The sequence below is a fragment of the Poecilia reticulata genome, linkage group LG16 (genome assembly GCF_000633615.1).
Source record: "Poecilia reticulata strain Guanapo linkage group LG16, Guppy_female_1.0+MT, whole genome shotgun sequence".
NCBI classification, from domain to species: domain Eukaryota; kingdom Metazoa; phylum Chordata; class Actinopteri; order Cyprinodontiformes; family Poeciliidae; genus Poecilia; species Poecilia reticulata.
Genome location: NC_024346.1, coordinates 26,149,668 through 26,158,746, shown reverse-complemented (window position 1 = coordinate 26,158,746; position 9,079 = coordinate 26,149,668). Strand labels below are relative to the sequence as shown.

The 9,079-nt window shown below is 38.7% G+C and overlaps 1 long non-coding RNA gene across 4 annotated transcripts in view; it reads left to right on the top strand.

Moving 5' to 3' along the window:
- Positions 1–9,079, top strand: part of LOC103478270 (uncharacterized) — a 70,331-nt gene that overhangs the window by 23,349 nt on the left and 37,903 nt on the right. The gene's annotated exons all lie outside the window — the stretch shown is intronic.

Below are 9,079 nucleotides of genomic sequence, written 5' to 3'. Positions count from 1 at the left end.
TATATATATATAGTGCTTCTGTGTTCAGTTCAGATACAACTACATATGGATTTAAGTAAGGCATCTATGGATTTTGAACAGTGAACAACTTCAATTAACCTTGATTTTTTTATGTAGTTTTATTTTTGCAATATAATGTATTTTGCATGTTTGTTGTTTTATGTTTTCAAATGATGTAAAGTACTTTGAACTGTCTTATTGCTGAAAAGGTGCCATACAAATAAAGTGGCCTTGTGTTGGATGAAGTTGTGCTTTGAAGATGATGCTTTTGAAAAATGTATTTAAAAAATATCAGAAATCAGTCTCATACAAAAGTCTTGGTCATTGAACTGAAATCGTTAGTGTCTCCAAGACAGCGTATGCTAACTTTGATATTTTACAAAACATAAAAACAAAACAAGTAAAACACTTTAAAGTGGAGATTTTTTTTCTAGACATTAGAAACATTGTCAAATGCTAATGTTGCTAGAAAACACAACAGTCAGGTGTTTTCATGTGTTATTTCCACATTTGTCTCTCTCTGTGTCGACTGTTTTCTTGTAAGCATCAAATATGTGTTAAAGAAGTTTCGACTAAAAGGAAAAATTCAAAACACTTTAATAAAACTTGAGCTATCGATGCTTTGGAGGATAATCGACCTGACGCTGCTTTAGCCATGCTCAGGGTCATTTTTGAAATGTCAATATTTTTTATTGTGCAGTCTAGTTTTGTAAAAGGAAGTTGTATTCCCTGAGTTTCCAGTTAATACAAAAAGAGACTAGAAAACAATATAGAATCAGAGTTCAACTGGGAAAACAGAAGAGCAGAGAGCCTCGATGTAGAATCCAAAATGGCTTCACATACATTAAGTTTACGGAACAAACTATTTACATTCCTGATTTTACATTAAACCAGAGGGATACACTGAAAAACTTATTTTACTGAGCATGTTCCTTTTAGCTAGCTAGCTAGCTAGCTAAGTCATTGGGTTGCATTGCTGACAAGTTGACTAGTTTCCTGATCCACTTCCTTATATCCATTTAAGATCGGAGTTCCCACTTCCGCGATAACTTGAACACACTTCCAATGTTTACATCCCTGCCACCTGGTGGCACCACAGAGATACTACAAGGTTTGACATTTTTATTTCATAAACGCCAGAAAATATTAAGGGCATTATTGGGAGCGCTGTCACAGGCGCTCTATTCACCAGCGAGAGCTATGGAGGAAGAGCCGATCATCACTAAAGATTATGGGAAGCAGTCAAACATTAAATGGAGAATTAATCCGGAAGGCAGAAAGCAAAGATGAAACAAAGATTGATCATTACTGAAACAAACTTTTGGAGGACTCGTTTATAACAGCGACAGACTTGAAATACACTACATTAGGATAGTTCAGTCTTTTAAAGCAGCCGTTTACAAATCTTCTGAATCGCTATATATTTATTTACAATTTTGTGTTCATAATTTGGTAATTGTACATACATTTGCAAGCCAACTCTCTCTGTTGTCAACTATCTCCTGGCTTTTTGCTGTAAATAAAGTACTTACAATTAGCCTGCTGACTGTGTTCCTTAAATACAGTTCATTTAAAACATTCAAAAGCAATTTAGCCACTCAGGATCAATATATTTGTTAGTTTAAAATACAATAACACCTTGTTTTATATGGGTCTCTGTAGGATTTTATTTTATTTTTACCTAATTTGAATTGGCTCGGGGTGAACACCCACCACATTTCCTAAATTGGATGACAAAATCAAAACATCTGAGCTCTGCATGAGGAGAGGCTGACAAAAGAAGCCAGACAGGAAGGAAAGAATGACAGAATTTAATAAAGTTCAACAAGGCAGAAAGGATTGCCCATTCAGTGAATAGAAATTCTACTTTCTTTTTCTTTTACAACTTCTGCCTACTTAAACACTTTTACACCCCCCCGTCCTTTCATCCGAGCCCTCTTTCACTGGGAGAGGAGTAACGGGGACACAGAGGGAGATGCTCGTTCCGTTTTTTATTTGAATGTTGACCGAGGATGGCCACCATCTGTGCAAACTGTCAGACTCTATGGCTCTTTTTTGCAGCCATAAATATCCAGACGGAGCTTCCCTTTAAAGATAATTCACACATTGCAATTTATGGTCCCTGCTCTCTCTCCCTCTCTTTCTTTCTGTTTTTTTTTTTTCTGCCACTGTTTGGGCTTTTATCACTATTCTCTTAAGTTGGCATGAGCAGAAGCACTTTATCATTTGCAGCAAACACAGATTTCTGCCTTTCATCATCATTTCACACCCTTCTCTCTGGCGGTTAGGGTGGCATCTGGGGCTTTTGTTTTTCCTGTGCCTCATCGGAAAGGGGGGAAAAAAAAGTCTTCAGTCTTCCCTGGAATGCAGCATACACTTATCTTTTCATGTTTTTTTTTTCTCCCAGCTTTTCCTTTCTGGTCACTTTCACTAAGCTCAAACACAAAAGGGGAGTGGTGAAAATGGGCTAAATGACATTGTTTTCAGTGATATTGACGCTCGGCTCAAAGACAAAAACTGCTGGCTGACTGTTGTCATGTCAATAAGCCATCAGTCGCGCCGCTAACAATAAGTTAATGATTCCCCAGCAGTAATACATTTATGAATAGAGAAGTGTCTCCTTCAGCGCAGTGGGGGTGCCCATTAAAACGGAGCATGAACAAAATAATTGTGATTTGCAGATAAAATCCACTTTAGAATGGGATTCCGACTGAGGAATTGTTGAAAGAGCTGTAATTTTCCACTAAAATGTGACACACACTCACAGGAGCCCCGTTAATCTACTTGAGTGTGTATGTGTGTGTGTGCGTGTGTTTGGATGTGTGTGACTCATTTAAAGTCTACGGCTGGCATTATGCTCGAATGAAATGATAAAAGAGATGCAGTCAGGTGCTGGTTCTTCAAAGTTTAAACCCGTTTTCTTTTTTTAATAAGCTGGTCATAACTCAACTTACAAATAGAACCGGAAAGTAGATTTAAATGGAGTTTGTTTTGGTGCTGATGAAAATGGGAAATGCTGGGCATGGCAGTGGAGAAAAGGAGACATTCAAAAAGTGTAAACTTTTTCCTGTTGAAAAATACTTTGTTCCCCCCGACAGTAAAAAGTTTAAGCAGGTATTCACTTAGGTCTTGTTGCAGTTCATTTTCCCCTTCATTTTTACTAAATGCTTTCAAAGTTGAAAGCATTTAGTATTTTCCATCTGTTTTGGGAACACCATTCTACCCAAGATGCATACTTCATCTTACCCCACCTGATCATGTTCATGTCTGCTTTCGAAATTTGTTGAAATTTATATTTGTAGAAGCCATTCTGATTATTAATTTATTTTTATTACATGGCTGTTTTCTGCCATGTCTGCAAGTTTTTGCTAAAAGTAACCCTACACCACTGAAACCAATTTGTGTTGTCGCCCTACTGTATAGTTTTCATCATCCGCATCACCACTCATGGAAAGACCTTTTGGTGGAACATATAGGCTAGTATAGCTACCACATCTTCAACTAAGAACTATTTCAAAGGACAAAAGCTAAGCAGCCTAGTCACCCTCTATAAACCAGAAGTTGGAATATTTCTCAGCAGAACAAAAAGATTTCCCCATAACCATCTCTGAAACAAAATATGACGAAGCAAAACCGGTGACCACTCTGCTCCCTAAAGCTTCTAACCAGAATCAAGGTACACGTTAGCTGGATATAAAAAGTTTACCTGAAGGATTTGCTACGTGACTGAAATGAGTTTTCTTTTGCCCATCATCACCGCCTACCCTCATGTAGCCAGTGTTACATGGATAGATTCCTCAATCAAAAATTGCAAGGCCAGGAGTTTCGCAAATGAGGAAGCAATCAAGAAGACGCTAAGCAGATGGGAAGCTAACAAAGAGTATTATTTTCTGATGTCAGCTTTCTTGACAATACCTGGATGTTGTGTTCTACTTGCTCGGGTAACTAGAATGTGTGGCTCACTCACCATAGTGGGGCAGCCATCACTAGTGTGTCATTCAACATCGGACGTTAATAATCCTTTGAGTCCTAAGTTTCAAATCTCCTCCTGGATATTTTTGCTTATTTTAATTGTACAAAGTTCTTTAAATATCTTGTCAGTAAATGTATTTGCCCATTTATCCGTAACAACCGGAACTTTCAATATCTAGCAAGTTATTGTTGGATAACCTGCTAGATATCTAGCAATCTGACATCTATTTAAAGTGCGCCCCTCCGGTAGCCCGATATTGGCTGGAAAGCGCAATGTCTCCCATTTCAGAAATTGTTGACATTTTTCAGATAGCGTAAAGTGTCGCGGAATTACGATGCAGCAAATGTGGCTGTCGTCACCGACATGTTCAGCACAGAAGGTAATATCAGGTACATCATTCTCACTCACTTCTAAAGGTCTTTCTACTCTGAATGTGGGATTTCCCTGTTATGCCACTCAGTGATGTTCCTCGTCTTGGTTTGCTTTGCTCTTATAGTTGATATGTGTTGTGTTGTCATTTGGCCTCTTTACTTGGTGTACATCTTCAGTCTTTGGTACATTTTATACCCCAAACTGCATTGCATTTGCACTAAGTGCGTGATTTGTTCTTCTCTATTCAAGATCTTTCTGTTCTATACTCCAGTGTAGAGTTTAGCAAAACAACTTAAGATAGCTCCGATCTCCAATGAGTTCAAAAGACGAACAGAACTTGATCAGGAAGCTGACTGTTCATCAGTTCACCATTAAACGTGATTGATTGATGCCTCTTATCTCCAACTTTTGCTGCCCAGAAGTCTTTAACCGAGGCATGGAAGCAGAGGAGTAGCTGCTGCATTTTGCTTTCCTTGAGTAATAAAACGTCTAGACACCAACTAACACAAATTTCCCTGAAGAATTAGTGTCATCAGTGTGAGAGCCATGCCCTGTGCTCTGGGGTGTAGTTTGAAATACTGTCTTTCAAATCAATGCTCACCTCTCTTCTCTCCATTTAATTGAACTTTGTGGCCTCCCGTTAAGACCTTTTGTCCAAGACAACAATCAAGTCCTTAGCAGTAATGAAGGTAAATCAAACTTTTTCTTCAAACTGCTGTGGCCCGGTCAGATGTGAAGACATACAGAAAACATTCAGAGGTTTTTCTATGCAGTTTTGCCCCCTGGCTAGTTAACTCTTTGTAAAGTTGCATTCTTGAACAAAAAAATAAAAAAGGGCGACCGCTAAGGTGAACACCTGAAAGAAAACGTTGATTCCTTATAAGCAGAAAAGACAGTAAACAGCGTCAGCCAGCAGCAGCAGAGGCATTGTGAGGTGATTTAGATAATGGCCGTTTTTATTTATCTTACTTTCAACAATTGGCACTTTGGAGAAAAGTCAACCCAAAATGTCTCCATCTATCATGCTAACTGTGTTTCCACTGCAGTGTTATTGACACCATAAATTAAAGGAGTCTCGCATAGGCTACTTGACGGGTTCAAGGCGTCAACAGCAAACTTCTGTCACAGTGGGTGAGTTCCCCCACCAACCCCCGGTCTTTCTCTCCTATTTTTATTATTATTTTTTTTTTTACATCCACATATCTCAGCTATTTGTGCATTTTCATTCTAAGAAGTAGCTACAGGGTTTGATTTTTATGCACACTTAAAAGAAGGAAAACGGATCCCATATTTTATGGTGTGTTTTATTCGTATACACCAGGGGTGTAATGAGAATTTATTTTCTGAGACCTCGGAATATCAGTAAATCACATTTATTTGTCAAACTGAAGCCTTCTCCTTCTTCTTGAAGGGCTGTGAAGCTGGATGTAAAGGTGACTGCTTATCCCTCATGTTTATGTTTAAGGAAGTTTTGAGTTGTCATCTTACTGTATGAAGGCTTTCATCAACAAAAGCCCCTTTCAGTTCATCCTTTTGTCCACGTTTGTAGGTCTACCCATCAGTCAGAATTGGGGTTGAAGTTGACCCACCAATATTCGGTCATACCTCTGACACATGTCTGGGAGTATCCAGAAATCCCGTAATGAGAATGAGATCTGAAAAACAGCTGCTGCCTGTGGTCTTCTAGTGTTTGTCTAATTTAACGTATATTTTGATTGGCAGAATCTGGAGCGTAACAACAACAGCTTTGCATCTTGGCAGCCTGCACGAGGACTATGACGGAGATCTTGGCCTAATACAGCAACTTCAGCCGTATTGGGCCATACATACCCATACTGGGTAGGAAGTGCTATGTGCAGGTGCATGTTAAAGGTCATAAACCTTTGGTTGTAAAACCTCACTGGAATCAAGAGAAGCATCAAATCTTCATCTTCATATAGACTGGTCAAATGTAGATTTTATGCTAACCCTAGACCATTTCGGCATTCTAATTTTGTATTTAAACATTTACATAAAAATAACGACTGTATCGTGAAAGACGAAAATAAGCTGATAAAACATTCATAAGCATTCATTTGTGTTGAGAAGCCTCTTTGTCTCCCAGTTCTGCAGCTACAGATCAAATCTTTTCCTGTGATTTTGTTCTTTATGAGTAGCGACGATAATCAGGAGTCATTTCTGTCCAACTTAGTAAAAAGTTCTGTCTGTATGGGTGAAATGATTGGACTTTAAGAAGACATACAACCTGTTGCAAATCTTTTTGACATATGCTTAAAAAAAGTAACGAACCACAGCAAGATGAGAGCAGACCTGAAAAGTGGAAATCTTGTTAAAAGTGTTATTACGCTAAGTCATTAGCATCATCTTAAGCAGAACATTGTTAGGCTAGATTTAAAACACTCTGTGCTTTAGGAACAACTTTTTGATGAAACAAACAAAACCAAAAAAAAAAAACACAACAGAAAAACGCCACTTTTATGTCCCGGGCCTGGAATCCTCCCTGGTTGCCATGGCTATGAGAGGGTTCGAGAGCATATTAATCATGAGGATTTAGATTTCCCCCGCTCATTTAAAAAAGACACAGAACCTCTCCTTTATGAAGCTGATAAATCAGCCTCTGTGCGCCGATCATGGGGGAAAAAAAAAAAAAAAAAGTCTTCAGGAGCTTCCAGTACTCCAGCGTTAGCGTTGAAGGAATGACTTCACGTCTTCATGCATTATGGTAAAAATGTGGGATACAATAAATACAATCATTCTTTTATCAAATGTCTTCCTCTTATTGATGAACATAGATGTGTGGAACAGGTCTGCCAGGCAGCAGGTTTTCTGGCTCATATAATTTCAGAGTTTAAAACAAAAAAAAGCATCACTGTCCAAAGATGCTTTCTTTACTCCATCTTATTGCATAACCTCCACCTCGGTGAGCATGTGCGACGCAGACTTGTCCGTTTCGTACCCACAGATTTTACCCATGACAGACAGGGCAGCAGACAGGGCATGAGATTATGCATAAATAAGTTTCACTCTTCTTCTTCCCCCCTCCCTGCCGGTTTTAAACTGCAATTTTTTCCCTCTTTGTCTTTGGTCAGAGACTGCAGATTGATGACATGGTGACAGAGTGACATTGCATTCTGAGAAGCCAAGGACCGCGACTATAAATCCATGGCGATTCAGCTTTACAATGGCCTACTGTCTAGCCATCAGAGGGGCTGGGAGGCTGTTACTGCAGCTCCCCCGCTGAGCTGCTAGGGTACAACCATTATACGTCGTTCAAGGGGGAAGAACGGTGAAGCGAAGGCGTCAGGGCCCAAACAACCCAGGACGCTAATGAATTATGAAAAACTAATAGAATTAAAAGGAGGAAGGGGAAAGAGTGATTTCTTTGATGGAGGTGGTGGGGGGGGAGGAGATTTCCCACACTCTTTACAGGCTGCCGTTCTTTTCACGTAGATCTGTCAAATCTGAGGTATTAGAAAGCAAATAAAGCAGCCGGACAAACAAACTCTGCGAGTTCCTGACTGACCTCAGAGAAGCAGCTGCCTTGTGGGGACGGGCTCAGCTTCTATTATGGGATCAGTCTGCATACGATTCAGTCTCGGCTCATTACTTTACCGTGTTTTTTTTTTTTTTTTTTAAATCAAAACTAAAACATTTCAGACTAAACGAGACAAATTTTCAGAAATGATTCCTAAAGCGATCCTTTGCTCGTCAGCATTGATATGAGGAAGTTTCTGGAGCCTTCAGAGCCTTCAGCTCTCGTTCTGTTTGCTCGCTAAGCCTGGGCTACTGTGAGATTCTCACGGCATCATAACCTGGAGGAAAAGTATATACAAAGAAAAATTATGAGTGAAAAATGTGAAACGTGACTGAAATGAATTGGAAGTAAATAAATAAATACATGAGATATTTCAAAGAGATAAGCAACAATTATTCCTACCTAGGCAAAAACAAATACTTGAAAATGCCAAGTGTTACAGTTTCAATAGTCCTTTTTTGGAAATAAAATAATCACCTACTTAATGTGAAAGTGCTCCATAAGTAAATCTCCTTGTGTAGAACATTTTACATATTTTTTTTTACTGTTTTTTTTTTTTCTTCTTTTTCTTCTAAACAAACAGAACCACGATGAGTGGCAGCCTTTTAGTTTCTGTGCCAAGGCCGTATTTGTCACAATTGGAAATATTTCCCCCCCAAAATCAACTTGCAAGCACATTGAAGGTGTAGTGGCCTCCTGTCAGCCAGAGCAGCAGCAGTGAGGAGCACAGAGGTCTGGGAGAAGCCAGACTGTCACTAACATCTGACTGAAATGAGTTTACATAGAAAGAACGGCGGGAATAGAACATTTTTGTGGTTTAGTAGCAGTGCTTAAGACGTCGGTTTGAACAGGAAATATTTTTCATCAATAAACAAATGTAATAAAATACTTTAATACAGTAATGCAAGTCTAAAAAAGATACTTCATTGTGATCACATCATCTCACAAATGAGAAGTAAATACATTTTTTGGTATTCCTAATAAATCCTAGAAATGAATTAAGTGAAACATTTTTGTATTTCATCCTTTGCCCTTAATGTCTATGCAGTTTTATTTTTTTCTTTATTTTACTGATTTTCAGTTTTCTTAGTGTGAAATGACAGAAGTCTTCTGCACTTTGACCCTCTTCAAAATGGGAAAGACAATAAAATGTGCCATTTGCATAAGGTAGATAACATGAAGCATAATAATAGTAAAAA